This window comes from Protopterus annectens, chromosome 1.part1 (genome assembly GCF_019279795.1).
Source record: "Protopterus annectens isolate FY-2018-M chromosome 1.part1, PAN1.0, whole genome shotgun sequence".
Taxonomy (NCBI): domain Eukaryota; kingdom Metazoa; phylum Chordata; order Ceratodontiformes; family Protopteridae; genus Protopterus; species Protopterus annectens.
Window position 1 is genome coordinate 788,710,126 of NC_056726.1, and position 26,335 is coordinate 788,736,460.

General features: G+C 42.7%; 1 protein-coding gene across 2 annotated transcripts in view; it reads right to left on the minus strand.

Annotated features, from left to right (window-relative positions):
* EPG5 (ectopic P-granules autophagy protein 5 homolog) overlaps positions 1-26,335 on the minus strand; it is a 2,535,958-nt gene that overhangs the window by 549,567 nt on the left and 1,960,056 nt on the right. The gene's annotated exons all lie outside the window — the stretch shown is intronic.

The following is a 26,335-nucleotide window of genomic DNA, read 5'->3' on the forward strand; positions in this document are numbered from 1 at the left end:
TTACTGGATGTAATATCATATTTTGTAGTCTTCAAACAAACAACCTGAAAGAGCATAAAAAAAGTGTAATTTTTTTTTTAATAAAAAATTACAGGGTTGATAGAGGCTCCGAGGTGTATGGGGAAGAAGCCCTGCCTATGACTTTGGGGAATGAGGTATGATTCGCAGCCCTGGCACTGGTGGAACCAACTAAGGGAGGGAGAAGAATGAAGGGGCAATGGCTGTTAACATCTATCTCTGGGGGAGGGTTGGAGACTGCTTGCCAGGGAGGAGAGTAGCCACTGTGTTGTCAGTGTTTTATAGAACAAAGATGACTCCATGCTAGGCCAGAAGGGGGAGGAGCCATTGAAGAGGTGATCTGCTACCATGGAAGTGGAGTGTGATCTGGCAGTGCCCCTCTACATGCTCCTTTGAATGGGGTACTAAAATATACATGTAATCATGGAGTTGGAGATGTTTGCCTCACAAACCACAAGACTGAGTTCAAGCCTGGACATGTCATGGGGATTGTAGGCATAAGCTCCCACACGTCTGTAGTATAATGCTCTCTCTCCCTGGTCATCCAACTTAAATCCTAGTGGCCAAAAGGGAGCAACTGGACCAATTCTTAGACTGAGAAAAAACAGCATGAGGCAGATGAAAGAAAAAAAAGAAAAGGCTTGGAAAACCTGAACTGTTCAGAACTGCTTCAGGAATTGATACTATATTCAGTTTTCTGTAGGATACTGAAAGTTGACCTCCTGCTTGATCAATAAAGCAATGTCCAATCCAACTTTACTTGAACGTGTATAACTAAAAGGCACTGCTGGGGGAATTAACACCAGATCAGAGAACATATTACTGAAAGCTAGCATCAGTAGTAAAAGTGACAAATATATCGCACAACATTTTTTAAGATACGGAAAAAGCTTAGAATTACACTAAGACGTCAGGCATTAACTTCATTCAAAAATAATCTTCACATATTTAAGAGAGGTAGAAATATCAAGATGGGGTTATGCAAGTAAGCTTCTACAAAGCCAGCCAGTTTTAAGCTTCATGACTGAACCTATGAACCTATATTTAAATAATGCAGCTTTCATTATGTGTACATTTCAAAAGAGTGGGGCAATGTATAAAAACTTGCAGTTATGTGAAACCATTCACCATAGCCATAGATCTTTAAGAGACATGCCATCAGTAATGTGATAAAGACATTTTCCTACCATTTCTTACCACTGCCTGATGTGACCATACTGTATAAACATACTTCTTTCCTACTGTTGCTAGCTGTCATCATTCTGTGTGTTTTTTTTTAAATAATAGCACTTGTCTTCAACTGGTATGAAGGTGAATTTAGTCTCATACTGGTATGCCTAAGCAGCGGTGGTACAGCAGTAGTGTTGTTGCCTCACAGCAAGAGGTTCTCCTGTTCGATTCTCTGCTGGACTGCCTTCTGTGTGGAGTCTGCATGTCCTCCCTGCGGTCGAGTGGCCTCCGAAAGACATGCGTGAATGGGCGTGCCTTCGCTGAAGGTTGGGCGTCGGGCTGGCAACTCGGCACCATAAAAATCTACTGCCAATCATTAGTGGACCGGAGTTCCGCTGTGGCGGCCCCTAACCAGGAAATGCTGAAAAGGCTAACAAACTGGTATGCCTTGTACATTACTGGTGTGCTCCTTTCTTTATAGACAGTTTCCTTCTGCTCTTTTCAAATCCAAGAGCCAGGAATATAAAATAACAGATAATTCCTTTCATAACAATCAATCTACAACAGCCCTCCTTGGAAACTGTGCAGTTTTGATATCCTTTCATGCTCTCTCAGTTCAGCAAATCATAGCTCTGGGGCATGTCTGCCCTCTAACAGTGTATGCTATGACATCACATGCCCCACCAGGAGATTATGCCTAAAGGTTAAGTATGCCAGTTTGGGCCTAATCAATGAGTAAACAAATAAAGAATTGGAAACATACATAATGATATATCTGGCCTGACTTCCAGGAACTGCAATGGCAGTTTTGAAATGAAACAGCCAGACAGACACAAGTGGACAACAGGACAGTAATTAGGACCCAATGAGAATGCGCAAATACACCTGAAGTTTCAGGTTGCTGCAAATCAATCCCACTCAGCTGGTGACTGCAAGAAATATTTGTGTCTAATGCTGGGGACCCTCTACAGAGGACTGATAAAACAGGTACAGTCTCAGCCACTATAAAGCCCTAACCGAGCCAGGCATCTTAGAACTGCCAAAAGGCAGACTCCTAGATTTATTAACACAATGCACAATTCCGAGATGTGTGTACTGTGTTTCACAAGTGTTTTAGAACACAGTGTGCATTTCATACGCGGTAAAGGAAGCAGCATGATTCATAAAATAGGATCACACTACTATTGTAAGGTGTACAGACCTGGCACTGCAAAAGTGTGAACCACACTGCACGTACACAGTGCACATACTGACGCAACACAGCACATGCAGAGAATGCCTTTGTACTGACTCTGTATGTAGAATAACTAACAACACTGGCTTTAAAGCTCGCAAACTATGGTGCTTAATGTCATGATTTCTATTCACTGTGGTTACAAAGCCTCTAACAGGACTGCATATCAGGATTATGTTTAATGTCGAAATACAGGACTATGACTCAGCAGTACACACTTTTTTTTAATAGTACAATCTCAGAATTACACTACAATACAGAATATCTAACCTAGCACAGTTATTAAATGAGTAGCATTGCTAATGAAATGGCTAGGGTTGCTATCTTCTCAACTCATGTGGCAACGTCATCAACTGACTGGATATTGTAACTTGCAAAAAACTGCACACCATCCGAAAGGGCTGCAGCATCTCTGGGATCTCACTAAACCTAAGATCTGGGATACCATAGAGCAAAACAAACCAATCTTGCAAGGCGGCTCACTGACAAAATAATGCTGTAAGAAGCAGGCAGATGTCAGCAGAACTGAGAGGAAACGAAGTTAAATATTTTCAGAGATCATCAGGAAATAGCCACACAAAATGAGTAAAATGGAATTGTTGGAACATCACTGTTTTAACATATCAAAATGTAACTGGCTCCCTGTACACGAAAACGTTTCTTTACTACTAAAAATTTTAACCTATAAACTGATTAACAAAATATATTGTTTACCTCCAAAAAGCAAACTGCTTGAAAGAGGACAACCATAATCATTACAGAACACTGAACAATCACAGCTAGCCAGGACTCCTTTAAACTTAGTACTACTAAAAAAAGTGTTCTCTTAAACAGTCTCTTTTTAGTGAAATAATATCCTAGAAGAAATAAGACACATGAATTCATTAAACTGTTCAAAAAGCAATTTAAATCGTATCTTATTGCCCAAAGCAAATGTTCCTGCTTAACAGATGTCGGCTAGGCTTTATTCACCCTGAGACAACATCAGACTCTTATGCTTGTTTTTGCTAATACTAAAGTTTCATTGTGTTGGCTGCACAACTAGTAGCAACGAATAATTAATATTTCACTATGCTCTTGTATAAATGGAGTTCAAGCTGGTAGGTGTCTGAAACTTGACTTATTTTACAATCTGTCACTATCTGCAATAAATTTATATATTTAACTTATTTTTCCTTGTAATCTGTTGACCCTAACGACAGCATAACTTATCTCTGGTCTTTCAACTGTTGCTTCACAAGGTTTAATATTACTTGTTATTGCTTTGTAATAAGACTTTCCGACAATGTACCTCTGAACATGAAACATCTTTGCAAAATTGCACCTCTAAAGATGAAATGTGTTTTTAAAAGATTGTATTTATTTCTGAATGACACACATTTATGTAAAGATTGTGTTTGCTGAAATGAACTGGGCTGTGGCTGAAAATGGTCCAGGGACCATTTCATTTAACTGGTTAAGAGATGTAATCAATCAATTAATAAATAAATTAAAATAAAATACAATAAATTACTAATAATGACAGTTGCTTAGATGCACAGCAGCACACTACTGACATTCCCTGCTCCTCATACATAAAAATGAGCAATTTGTGACATTGTCCAGCACCTCTTATGTATGCAGAGCAGAAGATATTAGCATATTATGCTAATGAGGTGGGCCTGTTTTGGGGGCAAGGATACAGTGATTGTGGTAGCAGACTTGTCTTCACCACAGGGAAGTCTGCTGCCAACAGAGCTTTTCCTACCATGCAAAAGAGTTAAGATTTTTTTTAACCTCAAATTGCTTCACAGATCTGCTGTGTATGCTGAAGGGAGATCAAAGCATCACAAACACTGCACCACTTGTAGGTACATGCTTCTAGCCCCACAGGTTATCCATGATGGACAAGCCCATACACAGGTGGTGTAGTGTTTGTAAATCTCACACAATCCTTGGAAGGGCTACTGCATGGATGTCTACTACATGTATGGAATTATATTACTACACAATGGTGTAAGGCAGTATACAATGTCTACTCCACTGATTTACCGTGCACCAATCAAACTCAATGGGACACAAAATTCATAAATCCCATCCACAGTCTTAGAGGGAAAAGTACTGAAATATCAATGTATCAAAAAAGACCCAACTCCTGATGTAAAAATTCAAGAAATAACACTGATGACAAGGTGGCCACAGCACAGATGTCCATAATGAAGAACTTTTAAAGCAACCAGTGGAAGCAGTTATACCTCCGAATGAGTAGCATAAGTAGCATTTGACAAAAGCATTTTACAGTGGGCATTTTGGAGCCTGTAAGCAAAAGATAACGCAGCTGCCAATCTGTTTAGAGATGGTTTGCTCAGCAGCTACCAAACCTCAGCATGAAGTGAAGGAGACAAACAGTTGTGCTGTCTTCCTTAAGACATGCATCTCATTAGGTAGAATCTGAACTAACAGTGCATGTTCAGGGAGTGAAAGGCAATTTCTCATCTAGTTTCTGCCCCCACAAAAAAGAATAATAAATGAACAGCTTCAGGGGACAAATATGACATCACTTTAGAAAGACAATAGGTCAGGCCTAAAGACATTTAATTCTTAGGAAAGATTAGACGTGATTTCCTATAGATAAGAAACTGAAGCTCTCATATGATTTGAGCAGACACTGTATCTATCAATAGACCTACTGTCCAACAGACAAGATGCAAGTTCATGAATCAACAGGCTTAAATAAATAATGAAAAGAAAGTCTGGCAACCATGAATTTCAGGTCCTAAAGAGGTGAGGGGTTCCTTAAAGGACACAGATGGAAAACCCCATTAAGGAACTGCTTGATTATCTAGTGCTAGGCCACGTTTTCCCTCCATGAAGTCATGATAACAAGAAAATAATTGATACATAACACTTTACACTTGAAGCCCAAATCACAGAGATGGCAAAAATAAGTCAGAAGTGCCCATATGCTGGTCATATGGGTTGGCAATATATACCTGTATGCCCATTTTGAGAATCTACTTGACAGTAGAACTGTTAAATGCAAAGATTCCTTGTGACTCTAATCACTTTTAAAATTCCACATGAGTGTGTGACATCTTAAGGATTAGTTTTCTTCAATACGGCAAGCTGCAGTTTCAGTGCTGACATGTTAAACATGTTTGGAAAATACAGTGAATACAGCAGGGGCACACACTTCTCAAGTGATCCGCATTAGATGGAGCAATCCAACTTCTGCTTCTCCAAGTATTTTTGCTCCACTGCCCCAATCTGACCACAGATAGATCCAATTTTCTCTCTTTCATTGGCTGAGTTGTACAGCCAATAAGAGATATAGAGAGAGGCTTCCTGGAGGTCTTCATGGTCAAACCAGGCCAATAACAGAAAGTATTTGCAGCTCGATCCATTTAATATGCATCTTGTCTGTGATAAAAGTGAAGTTTGCTTCTTCTGATTCTGGTGCCAATGGACTGAAAGGTAGTGGCATTTGTGCTACCGTTTCAAAGTTTACTACATAAGAAGGGCTCTCAGACTAGACAGACTGCACCTCTTTCAGGGCAGGCTAAGAAAGATCTCTGGGGATCCATCCTCATCTGATAAAAAGAAAAACTGATGCCAGCTGACTTGAAGTTCTTCCAGTGATTAAGACATTGGGTCCACAGCTGCCGAAGTAAAGAAAAAAATGCTCACCTGGTATGCTGACATGACTTTAGCTCCTTTTGTGGCATTACTGCCTAAAACAAACTGATATGCATAAAGGGTTTATATTGGTGTGCAATTTTAAGTATTTCTCTTTCAGACAGCTAAGTTGTATAGTCTCTGAAATATGAAAAGTTTGTGTATTTTAAGAAAAACGTATTGTGTTTTTTATAGCATCATAATGCATTACAGTACTGAGAAAAACACAGTGAATGCACATAGTACCATTGTAACGATTTTCTTTTTTGATAATACATTATTTGTATCTTGGTCTAGTGTTTATTTTATGAGATATTTACATTTTTTTTAGATTATACTTTTTAACTTAATTTTCTTCAGGAAATGCTCAGGACTCTAAATATGTATGTAGGTTGCTAGAAGTGTGGTATATTCTAAAATTCCCATGTGGAATGTGTTAATGTATATTAAAAAAAAAAGTTATTGATTTGCATTTATTTACAAGAAAGTCTGACTAGGCAAATCCCTAAAATTCTTAATTAAAATTGTGTTTGTTGAAGGGAAAATACCAAAAGATTTATTTATTTGTGTGTTTGCTTAGTTACTTATCAGCAACAGTGCCACAAATGTTCTCAATGGCTCTCTATTGTAACTGTAAGAACAGTAGCAGCAAATTCAAAGCAGCAGATCACATCTCAAACCTTTCTATGCTCCATTTAAAATGTGGACACTTGGCTTGGCTGTTTTGTATTACATGGAGTATGGAAATGTGCAAACAGAATATATGACAGTGCAATAAGGATACATTTCCGGTGCAGCTCTGTAGCTGTGCATCTGTTAGCAGCACAACAGGAGCCCTAATTTTACACATTGTGCTTCCAATACAGAAAACTTTTATTGTGCTACCCTCAAGGTCAGAATTTACAAATAAGCAAATTCTGAGTGCTATGATTTTGGTTGTAGGATATACATCTGCTGTAGGGTGCATGGAAGGCCATGGGCTTTGGCATGCTGGTCAGACATATGGATATCCTCAATAAGATATCCATATAGTAAGGATACTGCAACAGTGACTAAGGAAGGACATCCACTGATCCTAGTAAGGTTTGCCAAGTAGGTAAACCCAGTGAACTGCTACTCATAGGCAGTCTAGCGGGAAGTCAGGACTATCATGGTGTCATCATCGCACTCTGCCTTCTGGGAGACATTATAAACACAGGCAGCTGTGGCAAGACTGCTTTATGTTGGGTGCCTTCCTCTTCCAATGATGGCACTTTTCCATGAGGAACTGGGCTGGTAAAGATGCAATCATAGCAGCAGAGAGTTGATCCCGAGAAAATTGTGGCAGAAGGGAAAAGTACAAAAAATTGGAGATAGCAGAGTGTTTGTAGAATATGATTATTCATTGTACACTGGGCAGAAGAGAAGCAAATTTCCCTAGCAATCCAAGACTGGCAAGAGGCAGGTGTGAGATTCAAGTTGCTGTGTCCAAAGTGTTTATACCTTGAGGATCAAAGTCCATTTTTGCCACATAACAAGCTAAGGAGGAAATACAAAAGTTTGCTCAACAAAAAGTGAGTCAGCAAGCAGAAGGGGCTCTGCTTCTCATTCTTCTGATGGTAAGGTTCATAGGGAGACTTTGCCAGTGAACTTTTCCCAATGTTCCAAAGAAAAATGCTTGAGAGACAGAAAAAAAAACAAATTAACTGACTACAAGAATCAGCAGCACCTTGGCTTGAACCAGTGTCTGTTTTTGGGAGATGGAGATGAACAGGAAGAAGACCAGCAACTGAAATTAGTAAACAAATGGAAGGGTATCTTGACACATTTGTGAATTATGGTTTTGCAAGAAAAAGTATAAGAAAAACAATGAACTTTTGTAGACTTTGTTAAACTTGTGGGTGGTCTGTAAAGCATATACCTCATTTTATATCATTAATGTTTAGAAGGACACTAAAAGGGGGAAAACTAACTATAAGTAAAACAATTTTTGTTATTATTAGGAAAAAGGCTAAACAAAAGCAAGTTTAATGTTCATATGCTGTGATCCTGGGCTGCTAGGGTGGGGTGGGATGGAGTATAAAAGTGGACTGATTATACTATATTAAAGAATTAAGATATTTTTAATTTTTATTTTGCAAGGGTGTATGTACTATGTTTGGTTTATGATGTAAACAGGTGTTTTTGTAAGCATGTAGGCTTTAAAAATAATACAAAATTATGAAAGCAATACAAATGCTAAGCTTCTTACAACTGCAAAGGTATGAGCTTGTTTTTTTCCACTCACAAATGTTCAGTGGTTTGAGACATCTCCAGCTGTGCATTCTTTTCTGAGTGAAATTAACAAAGACTCACTGCTGAGTAGATTTCCATGAAGACAAGCTTTCAGCAGTTAATCTTGAGAATTCAGTGTACTCTTTGCTGAGGAAATACAAAATTTAAAGGCACAATGACAAGCAGTCCAGTAAAAAATTAAATTTGAAATTAGGAAAAGTGAATAAGAAATTAACAACTTCCTTAGAAACCTTAATATTTTAATGCAGTTAATACACAATTTACAGTTTAGTTTTACTTCATAGGATCATAAAAGGTTACTAGGCTATCGACCTGGAGGTCATTGCAAGCCTAGTCGTTTCATCCCAATGTGATACCATAGATATTCTAGTCAATACCAAGGACTGTATTTAGGAATGACTGCCCATGTCCAGCAGGGCTGTGGGCACTATCCCCGGTAAGAATATACGGTGCCCCATCCACTCATCCTTTTGAACAGTGTCATAGAAGTGCTCTGCTTCACATGAATTGGCAGCCTATTCCAAAGATGCAGGGGTTGCTGGGAGACAAATTTGTCTCTCCAGCATGTCCTATTCAAGTCGCAGGCCATATTTAGGTTTTGGAACAGGTATGCAGCAAATTCATTAGGTTTGTGTCAGACAAGCCAGGATTACTGAGCATAGAGACAAGGATTTCAGTCAGTCTATGTAAGGCACATGGTGGAGTTCCTTGATCTTCTTAGTTAGAAACCTCTGAGGTTTACTGCTGGTGCTGTGTACAGTACATGCTGAAAGGGAAGTTATACTCAATTATGGGCCCGATTAGTGACAAGTAAAGAGAGGTTATAACATCTTTTGCTCTAGACGTGATTTCTTTGCTAATCAAGTATGCTACGTAGAAAGTCTTCCCTAGTACAGTAGACACATGGTGGTCAAAGTTAAGGTCACAGTCTACTTGTGAACCCAGATCTCTTACCACTTTGTAGGTACATAGGGTACTGTTGTTAATCTGATATTGTGAAGGAACACTGTTTTCACTGAAGGGAATGATGATGCATTTCTTTGCATTCAGTTTGAGACCATGACTAAGACACCAGTCATTGGTCAGTGTAAGACCCTCCTGAAATATAGTGATTGCATCCAGTCTGCAGTCAACCGCAAAGCTGGTCAGCCACAGCCCCTTAGTTTTGGCCTAAACTTCTGAGAATTACATATGAAACAGTAGGGGGGGCCAGCACTGACCCTTGTGGCACCCCGCTGGTAACAAGTCTGATGGTTGATGTGGAGTCACCCACTTTGACAGTGTGTGACTGGTTTATGAGCCAGCTGGCAACCCATCTTACAACAAAGGGGTTTACATTCAGTTTGCTGTGTGCCAGTTGGCAACCCATCTTACAACAAAGGGGTTTGCATTTAGTTGGCTAAGTTTATGGGTAATGCTGACTGTGGAATTGTATCAAATGCTTTGCCAAGTCGAGGTATGCTGTGTGCACAGATTTGCCCTTGTCAATGGATAATTCCATGGGTCTGTTGCTGTTCTTCATTTTGCAGGAACAAAGCCTGTGATTAGGACGTGACTGAATACAGTATTTAATGGTGATGCTAGTTCATCTTTTAGTTTGTTAAGAAGACAGCCTGGGATGACATCTGGTCTCATAGAGGCTGTGTATTTTCTCTTAGACAAGGCTTTAATGACCTGTTTTCTGATATGTAGGGTGGAGTGGAAGTTAGGGGCAAGGTCTGTGATAAGTGTGGAGGGAACAAGGGAGTGACATTTTTGTCAAATCTGTCCGCTAGTAGGTTTGCTATCTCTGCGGGATCAGTGTGTGTGATATCATTAGTCACTAGTTCAACACATGCTTGTGTTCATAGGTTCATAGGTTGGTACTATGCTATTAGCCCTAGGGCCTATACAAGCCTAGCCATAACAATTCCCTGGCTATTTCTTCCCACATTATTTACTTTCCTGGACCCCTGTCTAGCAGGGCGACTGACGTGATCCCTGGGGTGAATTTCCTTTCTCCCATCCAATCATCAAGGTTCCTCTTGAAGAGGTCCAAAGAGGCACTCTGCTTGACATGTATGGGCAATCTATTCCAGAGTCTGGGGAGTCTCTGGGTCAGGAACCTATCCCTCCAGCATGTTTTGTTTATTGTGATGACAAGGTTTAGATCCCTGTAGCGTGTAGCTCTGAGGGATTGGGATTTCTTTAAGTGTAGCATGTCCAACAGCTCTGGGTTTGACATGGCCTTGTATGTTAAGCAGAGATCGCCTCTGAGTAGACGATATGCGACAGAGTATAGCTGGAGTTTTTAAGGCGGTCAGCGTAGGGCATCTGCTTTAGGCCTGTGATTCTTTTAGTGAGGTATTTCTGAGGCCTTTCCAGTTGTTGCAGATGTCTTGAGAGGTACATACCAAATGGGGCATTGTATTCTATAATGGGTCTAATGAGGGATGAGTACAGTGGGACAACGACCTCCTTTTTTCTGGATGAAAAGCCCTTCGTGATGAGGTGTGCCATATAGAAGGATTTCCTGACTGTTGTGGCGATGTGGTTATCGAAGGTAAGACCACTGTCCACCTGTGTCCCTAAGTCTCTTATCAAACTTTCAGTGTTTAGTGCACTGCCACCTATATGGTAATTCATGGATAGATGTTTTTTCCCAAAGGGGATAACAATACATTTCTTGGCATTGAGCTTGAGCCCATGGCTCTGGCACCAAGCATCTGTTTCTGTAAGGCCCTTTTGTAGAGTATCCACATCATTTGGGGATTCAATAATGGCTCCCAGTTTGCAGTCATCTGCAAACTTTGTTAGCAAGAGTCCCTTAGTGTTGACCTGTACTTCAGAGAAGTAGATGCCAAACAAGAGCGGCCCCAGGACTGAACCCTGAGGTACTCCACTTGTCACTTGTCTGGAGCTGGATTTGGAGTTGGCTACTTTTACAGTGTGGGTTCTATCAGTAAGCCATTTAGCAACCCATTGGGTGACATAGGGATTAATGCCCAACTTAGTAAGTTTATCTATGATTCCAGAGTCGGGGATGGTGTCAAAGGCCTTGGCAAGGTCTAGATAGGCTGTGTGGCCACCTTACCCTTGTCCATGGCTCTGGAGACTGATTCAAAGAAGTCAATCAGGTTCAGGAGACAAGATTGGCCCTTCACAAACCCCAACTAGGTGGGGTCCAGTGTTTGAAGGTTGCTAATGTCTTTGTTTATAAGTTCCATGATAATACGCTCCATGGCCTTGCAGATAAGGCTTGTCAGACTGATGGGACGGTAGTTTCCGGGATCCAAGGTGGATCCCCCCTTGTGGATTGGGATAACTGTAGCTCTGCGCCACTCAGTGGGCATGAAACCTGAGGTGAGGCTATGATTAAACATGACACTTAGGTGAGGTGCCAGTTCATATTGTAGTTCATGTAGTACACAGCCCGGGATGTCATCTGGTCCCATGGATGCTGTATTATTGGCTTTAGAGAGTGCGTTTTGTACCTGTGTGGCCGTTATTACTGGAATTTGGCAATCTTCCAGTATTGAGATGGGCCATTTAGGGGGTGAGAGGGGGGTGAAGTTGGCACTGAATCAATCTGCCAGGATATTGGCAATATCCTTCGGATCAGTATATTTAATGCCATTCTGTTTTAGCTCAGAGCAGATCTGAGCATTGCCATTTAGATTCCTGACATAATTATAGAATGTTTTGTGGTTGTCTTTGGAATCTTTAGCAATGTTATTTTCGTAACTAGCTTTGGAGGATTTTATGAGGCATCTCAGTTTCTTACTGAGGCTAGTAAGGGAGTTTTTTGCATCCTGGGATTTTCCTCTTTTCTGCAAAAGTTTCTACTTTTTGTTGTAAAGTTTGTTTATGGCAGGGGACCACCAGATTGGCTTCCTTTTTTTGGATGAGAGCATTTTGGTTCTATTTGGGATGGCACGATTCATGCATGAGTGTATGTGCTCGTACAGTGCCTTAGTGTAGGATTCAGCAGTTGAACTTTCAGTTCCCGTCTGCATGGGTGTCATGAAGTTTGTCACTTCTGACTTGAGTAGCATGAAGTTGGCTTTGGAGAAGTTTTTTATGGTGGTTTCTTTACTGGGGGTGGGATGTGGATGTTAAGGGTGATTAGCTTATGGTCAGACCTGACTAACGAGGGGTGACCATAGGTATGGAGCATTGATTTCCCATGTTGGTAATGACCAGGTCTAGGATATTGCAGCCTCTGGTGGGACTATGGATTAGTTGATCCAGGGCGTTGGAATTTATGAATTCCAAGAACCGCTGCAAAGGTGTTGGGACATGAGTAGTTTTCCCAGTTAATGGCAGGGTAGTTAAAATCACCCAGTATTAGGGTGTTTGGTTCTATCTTAATATTTTCCAGTATGTTTAGAAAGGTATAGTGAGAATCTTGGGGTATGGTGGGGGATCTGTAGCAAGCTACAATTTGGATTGCAGTCTTACCTAGTGTTAGTTGCACTTGGAGAATTTCAGACACATTGTGTTGGCCAACTAGCCTGGTGGTGTGAATATCCTTGGTGAATATTGACAGTCCTCCACCTTTAGTGTTTTGGTCCTGGTTTGGTGGCCGAAAAGTGTGGTAAGAGTTGTAGCCTGGTATTGCAGGGGTGCTCTCTGGAGCCTTGAACCAGGTCTCAGTTACTGCACAGATATTGATGTTCTCCATTTTTAGGAGTGCCTCGAGAGAGTGCGTTGGTTTAGACTTCTAGTATTGAGTAGCATTACCTTCAGATTTTGCATGCTTGTACCTGTTATGGTGGTGGTTTTGTCCTTTGAAGTTTGCCTAAAAAAGGCACTATAGGGGTGGCAAGAGCCTTAGCCAGTAACCTGAATCCCAGGGGCGACAGGTGCAGACCATCTCTGGTAAAGCATCGTGGTCTGTCAATCATGTCATCCCAGGCAAACAGATACTGGATCCCCTTTGAATGACACCATAAGCTTAGCCAATTGTTGAAGTCAGTCATTTTATCCTTATATTGTGGTATCATTCTGGGTGAAGGCAGGATGCTACTCAGGGCTAGGGTCATACCTGCCTGGGCCACATGATCCGAAAGCTCTTCCATGTCTCTTTTCATGTAGTCCAGGGAGGTACGTCTCAAGTCATTCACTCCAACATGGACAATGACAGAGTCATATTTGTACTTGTTGTGCAGTGACTTGAGTGCATGCGTTATGTGGTGGATCCTGGCACCCGACAGGCAGCTGACTGTAATTTTCTCCTTATTCAACCTGGTGAGAGGGACATCAGTGTGCCGGACTATAGAGTCACCTATGACTAAAGTGTTAGGTACATTGTCTTGCCTTAGGAGCTGTTGCTGGGTGGCACACTGGTGTTGTGAACTATGTGACACAGTGTCCTACCTTTTAGGTTACGTACATGACTGTAAAAGGCCTTATGGTTATCCTTGGCTGTGATTGCTAAATTTCTCTCAAAGCTACCCTTAAAGGATTTGATATGTTGTCTTATTTGCCTCTTTAAGTTGAGGAGGGTGCTTTTCTAATGTTGGGGCCTTGTCTTAGTTTTCTTAGACAGCAACGTTTTGCATTTCTTGATGCTGGATGTCTGCCAGGGCAGCTTGTTTTTACCTGGGGCTCTGACTTTGATTCTCTCTGGAACACCGGAGTCTAATACACTTACACAAGTGAATATACAGGCTTCACCTTTGGTGTAGTTGCCACTTCCAGCTGGGGGTGTAGCTAGGAAGGCATTTATGCCTTCCCATAGGAGGGTATAGTTTGCTTTGGTGAAGTTTTTTAGTCTGACTTTGACCTTTGTGAGTTCTGGTGTTAGTAACAGTTCAAACACAACTGATTTGTGGTCAGATTTAACTAATGATGGACCAAGAGTTGCGGTGGTGCATCTGTTTGACATGTTAGTGAGGATCAGATCCAGTATGTTTGTTCCTCTTGTTGAGGTTTGAACAATTTGTTCCAGGGCATTTGAGTTAACAAAGTCAAGGAACTTTTACGCTAGCAAGTTACGGCTAGATTAGGTTTCCCAGTTGATGGTGGGATAATTGAAATCCCCATTGATCAGAGTGTGTGGCAATATTTGGATTGACTCCAATCTGGCCAAGTAGGCCTCATGCACATCATGATCCAGGGGAATCTATAACTAGCTATGACTTGAATAGGGGTCTTAACCACAGTAATCTGAACTAGGAGTAACTCCATGGAGTTGTCCATTCTAACTAGTTAGGAGGTGACTTTATCCTTAATATAGACAAAAACACCACCTCCTTTGGTTCTCACATGTTCCTTTTGCAGTTTGAAGGTGTGGAAGGGATTGTAGCCTTGCAAGGCCGGGGTACTCTCTGAGGCCCTGAACCAGGTTTCTGTGATAGCACAGACAACTACATCCTCCAGTGATAGAAGTGCTTCCAGGGTGTGCAGTTTTTCGTTTAAGCTCCTAGCGTTTAGCAGCATAACCCTTACTTTATGGTTGTCAATTTTGTTTTTGAGAGCTTGCCTAAAAAAAGGACTATGGGGGAGGCAAAAGTCTTTGCCAGCAGCCAAAAGTCTATTGGTGCTGGATGCAAATCGTGTCTGGCAAAGCAGCAAGGTTTGTCGACCATCTCATCCCAGGCTGAAAGAAACTGGATCCCCTTTGAATGGCATGAAAAACTATGCCAATTACTGAAATTGATCATTTTTGTTTATACTGTGGCATCATTCTAGGTGAGGGTAATATGCTGCTCAAGGTTAGGGACATACCTGCTTGGGACATATACTCGGACAGCTCAATCATGTTTCCCTTCATACACTTCAGTGAAGTACATCTCAGGTCATTCACTCCAACATGAGGTATGACAGAGTCATAATGATACTTGTTGTCGAGAGACCTTGGTGCATGCGTGGTCTGACAAATCCTGACAGGAAGCTGACCTTGACTTTCGCCTTATCTAAGTGGGTGAGTGGGGGCATTTGTGTGTCTCACTATGGAGTCTCCAATGAGAATAAAATTTGCTTTTTGAGTGTTGCACCTTAAGGGCTTGGTAGGTGAGGCACTGGTGTTGCCGTGTGTCTTGGATGCTATGGGAACTGTTTTCGTTGCAGCAGTCTTTTTTTTATGGAGGCCTCTGGTGTATCTGTAAGTTTTTTGAGAGAACTTCTGCATACTTTTATTTATGTGTTGGGTGCGTACTATGTGTATGAGTAGTGGCACTATGTGCATGAGTACTGGTGGGTGAGTTGACAATCTCTTCAGTGTTACTATTTCAAGTGTGAGAAAGCAGGGATTCAAAATTGTTGGTGCAGATACATCTTTCACACTCTGTACCAGAGTTGGTTATTAATACAGGGTTTTCAGTGTACATGAGGCAACTGCTACACTGCCTCAGGAGACGCAAGTCAACAAGGCTGTCAGGAGAAACAAGGGCGATCGAACTGTCCCAAATGCTATGTTTGAGGAACTGTTATCACAAAAGGGGTGCTTTCAAGAGAGATCTAGGAGGTAAACTGCAGATGGATATTTCTGACAGGGTTTTTGGCTGGTGGTTTAATAGATCACAGCTCATTAGCAATACTTCTCACACCAGAGATGCACGAAAGATGAAGACTACACTAATGTATTACAGCTGTACCTAAGGGAAAATTTGTCAAAATTATCTGTCCGGCTATGACACGCAAAACAAGCAGAAACCCGGTCAAACAAATGTGGGGATTAAATACTTAAAAAAAAAAAATAAAAAGAACTTTAAAAAAAACTCAAAAGTACGAATGAGGGTGATTACTTCAAGACCCAGACCAACCACCCTTCACTAGACAGGTTCCAATCAGCACATTTCTCTCACAAGGGTGCAGAAGGGCCCCTTCCAATCAAAGATGGATTGGAAAATGTGGTCAGATTACAACAGCCACTACAAACAGACACAGATGTACCAAACATGTATCTGGATCTAGTCTACAGCTACTAGTTACACTAATTTAGGAGGGACACACACATAAAATTTTAAGCAGCAGAAAAACAGCAGTGAGACCCTAAATAATGCTTTAAACAGCAAACAAATAAGTTATTTAGAACAGTGCTTGGGAGGAAAACAGAACAAACCAAACATATGCTTTGCAAACAGTGAAAAGTAGCAACAATTATTTTTCAAGCAGTGAAAATAGCAAAGAAAAAGCTTTGCAAACAGTGAAAACAGCAACAGACTATGATTTAACAGGCTCAGTGAGACAGACAAATACAATACAAACAGTACAGTTTAGTTTACTGTATTAAATAAGCATAACATAGTAAAACGTGGAGTAAATACTACAATCCCAAGCAAAAAAAAAAACATGCAACTTATGGTTTTTGGGAAGCTCAGAAGCCTCTAGTCTTCTATGGGCAGCCACGGTGATGCAGCTGTTAGCGTTGCCGCCTCACAGCAAGGGGTTCTCCAGTTCAATTCTCGGCTGGGTTGCCTTCTGTGTGGAGTCTGCATTTCCTCCCTGTGGTCATGTGGGTTTCCGCTGGGTGCTCCGGTTTCTTCCCACATCCCAAAGACATGCAGTAGGTGAATTGGACACTCTAAAATTGGCCCTAGGTGTGAGTGTGTGTGTGTGTGTGTGTGTGTGTGTGTGTGTGTGTGTGTGTGTGTGTGTGTGTGTGTGTGTGTGTGTGCCTTCTGTGGAAGGTTGGGGGCCGGACTGGAAACTCGACACTGTAAAACTCCACTGCCAAACAAGAGCAGAAAAATGATCCGCTGTGGCGACCCCTAACCGGGGAAAGCCGAAAGAAGAAGAAGCCTCTAGTCTTCTGGTATCTCAGCTCAGAGTTTTGGCTGGTATCTCACCTGAGTTCAGCTTAGCTCAAACAAGAGGAAGCCTGCTCAAATTCTGGGCTTAAATACCAGAAGATAAAAACTAAAAAAAAAAAATGTTAAAAACTCAAAAGAACCAACAGGGGTGCTTACTCCAAGGCCTAGACCAATCACCCTTCACCAGACAGGTTCCAGTCAGCACACTTCTCTCACAAGGGTACAGAAGGGCCCATTCCAATCAAAGATGGCTTGGAAAATGTGCTCAGAATACACACTCAGATGCAGCAAACCTGTATCTGGACTATGCTACAGCTACTAGCTACACTAACTTAGACAGGAAATACTAAAAAAATGTTTTAAGCTGCAGAAAAACAGCAGGGAGACAAAATGCTTTAAACAGCAAAAATCTTCGGGAAAAATTAATGCTTTCTGAAAACATTCAAGCTGTTTTTCATATCTGGAAGGGGAAGACATAGAAGAAAAATACAGACAGCAATCAGTGTAAGTGGGAGCACAGGTTGTAGCATGCACTTTGGCATAGGTAGCATTTACTATAGGTTATATATGCCTATATGCCTGTATGCCTGTATGTGCAGTCATCAATTTGGGGCAATTGTTCCCTTCTGGAGGGTTGAACTTCATTGTTTTGAAGATGTACATAGTTTTGTGTGTTTGTTCCAAGTTAATATGGGATGGAGGTATTTTGTATTTAGTTTTCTTTCATTAAAGCAAAAAAGTTTTGAAAAATGTGACACAGGTTCAAATGAAGATGAGAAAACTGTACAAAAGTTCAACCTGCAAAACATCAGTATATGCATGTAACTCAAAAGCTGGAAATACATATTCAAAAAAACTGTCATGTACAATAGGTGGGAACAATAGCTTTTATCATGACGGCTATGAGGTCTATATTATCCTGGAATGCGAACGGCCTTACAGGTGTAAAAAAAAGTAAAGAGTATTGAATTATATTAAGAAATGCAGAGTGAAAATAGTAATGTTGCAGGTTTCAAATTTGGAAAGAAATGAGCATGTGGATTTCAGAATGGATACTCAGCAGAATACAAGGGACACAGGAAAATGGAGTAATTATATTAATTTATAGATTGGTTACTAAAGTGATTGATGAGGAAAAAATGGTAGATCTGTTGTAGTAAGGGGCTAATGGCAACAAGGGAGGATTACAAAGGCACGCATTCATATTTCAGCAAAAACTCCTATTATGGATCTTAAGAAAATTTTGGGAGAAATAATCAACTTTCAGCATGGAATATTATTTATAGGTAGGGACTGGAATTTGATTTGCAATAGTGAGGATGTAGCAGGGGGACTAAGAAGGGACAACATAACAAAAGAGGACAGATTTATGAAAATATTTGGTACTGAACATGTGAATTCAGTAGTAGCAGCTTGGACATAATTTACATATTATTCCCCAAGGTGGAATAACTGAGCTAGACTATATAGAAAGTACATTTCACAGAAAAATGTGCTTTTAATTAAAAGCTCTGACACACAATCGATAACTATTTCTGATCATGCACCAATAAAAACTAAAATAAAAATGCAGGGTAATGAATAAAAAAATAAGACACTGGTTCTTTCCTACCTACCTACCTGTTAAAAAGACAAGAATTTAAGGAATGTGTAGCAGAAATTATTTGAAAGTTATTAGGGAAGATATAAATATCTTCAGAAATTATACCTAGTGACTAGGACAAAATGAAAATGGAGTTTAAAAACATGGTTGAAATGAAAGAGATATGGTTAATAAGTAAGAGAAATTACTTAGATGGTACGACAAAGATTAAAGTACTGCAGAATAAGGGGAATCTCACAGAACAAGAAGAGGAACAAATGCAGAGTGCTAAAGAGAAAATAAGGTAGTATCTGGATAGTATGCATGAGTTTAGAAATACTGCATTTAAGCAACTATTTATTGATAACTCCAGAGCAAAAAAAAATAATTTAGCATGATGACTGTTGACAAACTCAGGGAACCTAAAACAAAACAATAACCAGAGATTCCAGAGACATTTTAGAGATACTCCAACAACTAACATTTAAGATAGGAGGTGATGAGATAAAAAAAGATGTATAATCAATTTTCAGGAAAGTCTCCAGGAACAGATGGTATTCTTGTGGAAGCATGGACGTTAGGAGGAAATAAAGTGCTAAAGATCTGGAAGATGTTAACAGTATTTTAAAAGGAGAGGAAGCTCCAACATCTTGAAAGAAATCTGTGGTGGTTGTATTCCATAAAGATGGGAAGGACTCTTCAGACCCAGCTTCATATAGACCCATTTCAACTTTAAACCATGACTATAAATTTTATGTCTATACTAGCTAAAAAATGGAAAAGGTGTTGCCAAAAATGAAACGTATGGATCAATGTGGTTTTGTGGAGGGGAGGCAAACATTTGACAACATAAATATGACAGTGATGATCCAGAGGAATGTAGAATGTATGAAGATACCTCTGTTGTTAGTGGATCCTGATGCAGAGAAAGCATTTGACAGTGTAAGCTAAGATTTGATGGTAAAGCATTGGAAGCATTTGCAGTCCCTGATACAATAACAAGGTTAATTAGAAGGATATATGAAGGATCAAAAGCAAGAATGAAAGTGGGAAGGTTCCTCTCAGAAAGCTGTGTTTAAACAGAGGAATCAGGTATGGGTGTCTTCTTTCTCATTTGTTATTTGCTTTTCTTCTTTCTCATTTGTTATTTGCTTTATATTTAGAGGGACTCAAAAATACAGGGATATAATTGGTATGGTAGTTGACTTTATTTGCAGATTACATTATGTTGCACCTGATAAATCCAGAAAAGGACATCTCAGTGTTGTGGAACATTTTTGAGACAGTGTCGAATCTTTTTGTGATGCAAAATTAATGGAAATAAAACAAAGGCTATAGCCATAAATTATGTAGCCAGACATGAACTAATTCAGCAATAGCCATATTTATGGGGATGTGATAATATGAAGTATTTAGGAGTACTGATTAAAAAGGCTTCGGTTGTGGCAGCTAAGGATATGTGGGAAGTGGGAAGAGACTAAACAAAAGATAAACCAAACACTGAGAAACTGGAAAGCCTTACTTACAGATATGGATAGTAGGATAGAGGAAGTTAAAATGTGTTTAGTCCCTTTAGTCTTGTATACAGGTCAGGCATACTTCTATCAACCCAAGGAGAAGTTGTGGACAAAAATTAATAAAGATTTGAGGAATGTATCAGTGAGGGAAAAAGTTAAGCGGGATGGGTTGATCCTTCTGACAGAAAAAGGTGGTTTAGATTTGCCTGATTTAAAGGGATATTTTAGAGCAACGCAGTTAAGGCTCAAATACATAACACAAGTAGAAAGTTATAAGTCAAAGTGGAAAGGAATGATGATGAAGCAAGGGGGAGTTCAAGAAATAGAGAGAGTGGAATTTTGGATTTAGATCCTTAAGGAGAATAATGACATCCATACAGAATATTATATTCATAAAGCAGCAGAAAGTATTCTAAGAGAAAGAACTGAGAAATGAGATTTTGCCAATAGGGATGGCTGCAAATAGGGGTACATAAAATAGGTAAGAGAGGTCTGGAATTTACTGTAGAAACCTTGCAAAGGAACCAAGATACTGGTTGCAAATAACTCAAGCAGGAAACATAATAGAGTTGGATGAAGCCAAGAAAACATTTGGATTGCAGGCTACAGACTGCCTTCCCTACCGCGTTTGATCAGGAATTTTAACTGAAAGACCTGCACTGTTAAGAGTATTTAGCTGAATCTACAACAGAAGCAACTGTTAAAAAAGAATAATTAATACAGCATATAAAACATTCCAGAATAATTATAAGAACCAATTAGAGGATATTAGAAAAACTTGGAAAGACAGCGTGGAAAAACAATTTACAAGAAAAACATGGGAAGACATATTTATTGTTCCCAAGCATGCAACCAGGTCCAGAAGATTTAGGATCTTTGCTTGCAAGTGTTTGCATAAGTATTTGGTAGTTTTATAACCCTAGCAACTTCAAAGATCTTTTTTTCTCAGGTAAACAGCAAATGCTGGAGGTATGATGGAGAAGAAAGTGGTTACTAGGAATTAGAAGTTATGTACTCACCATAACGTTCCATCTGAGTACGTGACTTCATTTGGATGCAACCTGTGGGTATCGGATCCGACCTCGGATCCGAGCCGGCATTTCAAAAGCTTTAGGCTCCGAGCTCCTAGCTCCTCCCTCTACCCATAATCCCCTGCCAAGCTCTAACTGACCTCAGATTGAGTTTGCCTATATAACATTACCAAAAAAGGTATCTAAAAAAATGCATAAACTCTTGTTGTATAAAGGTCAGGGGGATGGAAGGGGGGGATGGTTACATCCAAATGAAGTCACCTACTCAGATGGAACGTTATGGTGAGTACATAACTTCTAAATCTGAAGTAGGCAGACTTCATTTGTCTGCAACCTGTGGGACAGAGTCCCCAGCTACCTAAATCTTGGGCGGCCGTCATGGAAGGATGTTCCGGAGCACCGCTGAGCCAAAGGATGCTCTTCCCCTGGAAACAACATCCACCTTATAATGAGAAATGAAGGTATGAAACGAGGCCCAAGTGGCTGCCGCGCATATATCATCCAATGGCACTCGGGACTTAAACGCGGCTGACGTGGAAACTGCCCTAGTAGCAGGCCTACCTGAAGTGTCATAAGCCTGCAGAATACAATTAGCAATCCATCTAGATAGTGTGACTTTGGAAACCACTTTGCCCATAGCAAATTTAGCAAAGGAGATGAACAGCTGATCTGATTGTCTATGACCAGCCGTTCTGTGAATGTAAAATCGCAATTGCCTATGAACATCTAAAGAATGCAGCTTATATTCTCCTTTGTTTTTATAATTGGGGAAAAACACAGGTAAGTTGATTGATTGATTAATATTAGATTCCGAAGAAACTTTTGGAAGAAAGGATGGATTGGTCCTGAGGCCACCCTATCGGGAAAGAAGGAGAGGTAAGGCGGTTTGATACACAGAGCCTGAAGTTCCGACACTCTTCTGGCTGATGTGATGGCTACCAAGAAAGCAGTCTTCCAGGAAAGGTACTTTAACTCTGCAGAAGCTGCAGGCTCAAAGGGAGGACCAGTAAGGGCCTGCAGAACTAAGGCTAGGTCCCAAGGTGGTACAGCTTCTTTGACCGGTGGCCTCAACAGAAAAAACTCCTTTAAGAAAAGTCTTACAAAGTTTCGCAGTCATGAGGGGAGCTGACTCATGACCCATATGATAATGGGAAATCGCTGCCATTTGTACCTTTACCGTGGAAGAACTAGCCCCTTGATGAAAGAAGTCTGTTAAGAAATCCAGAACCGCAGACATAGGTGCTGAAAAAGGATCCATACTTTTCTGGACCGCCCAGATAGAGAACCTTTTCCATTTGCTCCGATAAACCTTCCTAGTGGAAGGTTTATGAGCCGCCACTAAAATGGCCTTGACAGGTGAAGAGATACCGGGAGTCCTAATCAAGGATGGAACTGGAGCAGCCAGGCTGCCAATTTCAGGGTGTGTAGATTCGGGACCGGAAGTCCCAGAGGATGGGAGATGAGATCCGGGATCGGATCCAGAATCCAGGGCGGATTCACTTTGTGAGACCATACATAAGGGAACCAGGGCTGACGAGGCCAGAATGGGGCAATGAGAATCATTCTGCTCCCCAAACTGTTGGCTTTCTGCAAGAGCCTCTGCATCAGAGGTAGTGGAGGATAGGCATAAAGGAGACCGGGAGGCCAAGCATGCACCAGAGCGTCTCTCGGGGATTCCCCAGGTGGGGGAAGTAGAGCAAAGAAACTGTCGCATTTGGCGTTTGAGTGAGAAGCAAAAACATCGCAACAGGGTTGCCCCCAGATGGCAAAAATCTTCTTCGCTACCAGAGGATTGAGAGACCACTCGTGCGGGGAAAGAATGGTGTGACTGAGCTTGTCCGCAAGGATGTTGGATTTTCCCGGAATGTGCGTTGCTACAAGAAAGCGTTTCGTGGAAATTGCCCATTCCCAGACTCTAATGGCCTCTCGACAAAGGGGATAGGACCTGGTTCCTCCCTGCTTGTGGATGTACCAGACTACCAACATGTTGTCTGTCTGGATCGCAATAGTCCCCGTAGGAAGAAGGCTGTGAAGTGCTTGCAACGCTAGGAGCACCGCCCTCATTTCCAGGACATTTATATGCAACGAGGTTTCTGAGGTGTTCCACGTGCCTTGGACAATCTTGCCTGCAGAATGCCCCCCCCCCACCCGAGGCGAGAAGCGTCCGTGATCACCGTGGCTCGGGGGAATGCTGCACAAAAGGGTCTCCCTGCTAGAGGCTCCGGAGACTGGAGCCACCAGAACAGGGAGTCCTTGCATGCCTTGCTGACCGCTATCGGACTGTTGAGAGAGGAGTATAGCGGGGACCATTGGACCTGTAGGGTCCATTGAAGAACCCGCATGTGTAAGCGAGCATGGAGAAGAAGTGGAATAGCTGCCGCCATTGAACCCAGGGCCCTCAGGACCGAAGCCGCCGTCGGAAACGGTTGTAGGACTGCTGTGACATGACACTTCAGGCTGGACAGTCTGTCTGGGGTGAGGAAGGCCCGCATTGATCTTGTGTCCAACCTTCCTCCTATGAAATCTATAAGTTGTGTGGGGTGCAGTAAAGATTTCTCCCAGTTTATGGTGATGCCCAGCCTTGGGGCTATAAGAAGGAAATAGTCCCTGGCTGAGCACAGTAGATGCCTTGATGATGCCGTCAGGAGCCAGTCATCCAGGTACGGAAAGACCTGTAATCCCTGGAGTCTCAGGTGGGCCGCTACTACTGCTAGTACCTTGGTGAACACCCTGGGGGCAGAGGTGAGACTGAAGGGGAGGACCCTGAACTGGTAGTGGCTGGCTCCCAGCCGGAAGCGAAGGAACCTCCTGGACCGTCTGTCCATCTGAATGTGGTAGTACGCATCCTTGAGGTCGATAGAGCACATCCAATCGTTCTCCCGCAAGAGGGGGAGTATAGATTGTAGGGTGACCATCCGGAACGTTTGCTTGGTTACTGACAGGTTCAGCAGGGAAAGGTCTAAGATCGGTCTTAAGTCCCCCGTTTTCTTTGGCACCAAGAAGAACCTGGAGTAAAACCCTGATCCGGTCTGATCTCGGGGGACGCGCTGGATGGCTCTTTTTTCTACCAGCTGCCCGATTTCTACAGCTGCTGCCTCCCTTTGGTCGGGTGGTACATCTGGGAGGCTGCGGGATCTGGGTATTTTGCTCAGGGGAATGGTATAACCTCTGGATATCACACGAAGCACCCAACGGTCTGATGTGATTGACTCCCAAGACGTCAGGTGCCTCGAAAAACGCCCCCCGACTGCCTCCAGAGATGGACAGCCAGGCAACCCTTCAGGGCTGTTGCGTGGGTCTATCAGAGAAAGGTTCTCTGGACCCAAAGTTTCTAGGAGCCCATCTGCCTCTAGGACGGCGACCTCCCTGTCCTCCTCTGCCACGGAAGGACTGGTTATCCGGAGCAGGTTGGGACTGCTGCGACTTCCGGAACCACATCTTCTTCTGTCCCTTTTGGTTCTTCGAGAAGGACCTCTGGGGAGCTGAGAAGCAGACTCCGATGGCAGACAGCGTCTTCCCGTCCTTCTCGATCTGGACTAACGTTTCGCAAACAGTTTTGCCAAACAAGGCAGAACCATCAAAGGGGGCATTCGCGAAAGTTGCCTTGAAGGGCTCTGCGAAATCACAGTGGCGGAGCCAGGCCTGCCGCCTCATGACTAGGCCCGCTCCGCTAGCTCTAGCGGCTCCCTTGGTAGCGTGAGAAAGTAGCTGCATAGATGTATTGGAAACTGCTCTAAGAGTGGCCATACGGGTGGAGTACACTTGTTTGTCCTCACCCGACATGGACTCTGGGGGAGATGCACCGTATTCTTTAATCAGGTCCTGCTGCATCCTGATGACGTGTGCCATGTAGTTCAGCGCTCTCAAAGAGAAGGTTGCTGAACTAAAAACTCACTTCCCAATGCGATCCATCGAGCGGGACTCCTTGCCCGGAGGATGCATAGAGGGACTCTCCTGTGCCAACTCCCTCTTCGTGGCTGCAGCCATCATCATGGCATCTACCGGGGGGCCTTTGCTCCAGTGAGTGCGGTCCACCGGGGGGCTCAGGATACGGTCTGGACGCTTGGGTACAGGCTCAACGGTGTCCGGATCCTTCCAAGCTCTGGTGGATATAAGGTCCACCAGAGGATCGGCAGGAGGGGACACCCAAGAGGTAGATGGGCCCGCCTCGAATGCCTCCAAGAACACAGACTCGTCTGAGGAGGCCTTGGGGGCAGACCACCCCCCCCTGATCCTTAACATCTCCATAATGTCTCCAAATGAGACGTCTTCAGGGGGTGATCTTGGGGAGCCCTCCCCTTCATCCAAGTCTGTGTCTTCGGTAATGGACTCTGGGGAGTCCATGTGCCTCCTTTTGCACTTACGCTTCCGAGGCACTTCCTCGGGGGGGCTGTCCGAGGAGTCCTCTTCAGCAGCTGGATGTTCCAAGGGAACTACTTGGGACATCGAGGCGGGCTGTCCCTGGGACCGGCTGATGGGAGCCTGGCCCAACTGCAAGGGAGTGCGGGGTGGAGCCGTGGCAGGGACCGGGGGTCCGGTAGTCCTCAACAGCGCCCTTTCCACTACGTCGAAGGCCGAGGGGGAGCCAGCTTCTCTAAGCCCCGAGAGCCGACCCCCACTCGGATCCGACGCACAGACCGGAGTTGGAGCCGAAAATGTCGGATCCGAGAGACCAGTGTGCTCCGACCTAGACGGAGCCGAAGACACACCAGCTCCCTCGGATCCGAGGCTCGGCCCTCGGCTCTGAGAGGTCGGGTCCGAAGTACCCGAAGCACTCAAGGTATGGGACGGATCCGAGGTGCACCGACCTATCGGATCCGACCCACCCACGGATCCAACTCTGCCCGGCACCGACATCTCCGAACCCAGGGTGTGGGTCAGAGAAGGAGCCAAGGGGGCAAAAAAAGGGGTCGAAGAACCTCCCGGATTGGGGGGGGGCTAAGAGCACTCCCATTTGCATTTGGGCCTGGATGAATTTCCTCATCATCCGGTCCATGTCTGCTTCACTCATCGAAAAGGTGGATCTAGTTGAGGCCACCGAAGTGGACCTAGAGAGCCGCCTCGGGGACCTCACTTAAGGGCTAGCCTCCTCCTCCTCGGGCCCAGAAGAGAACCGA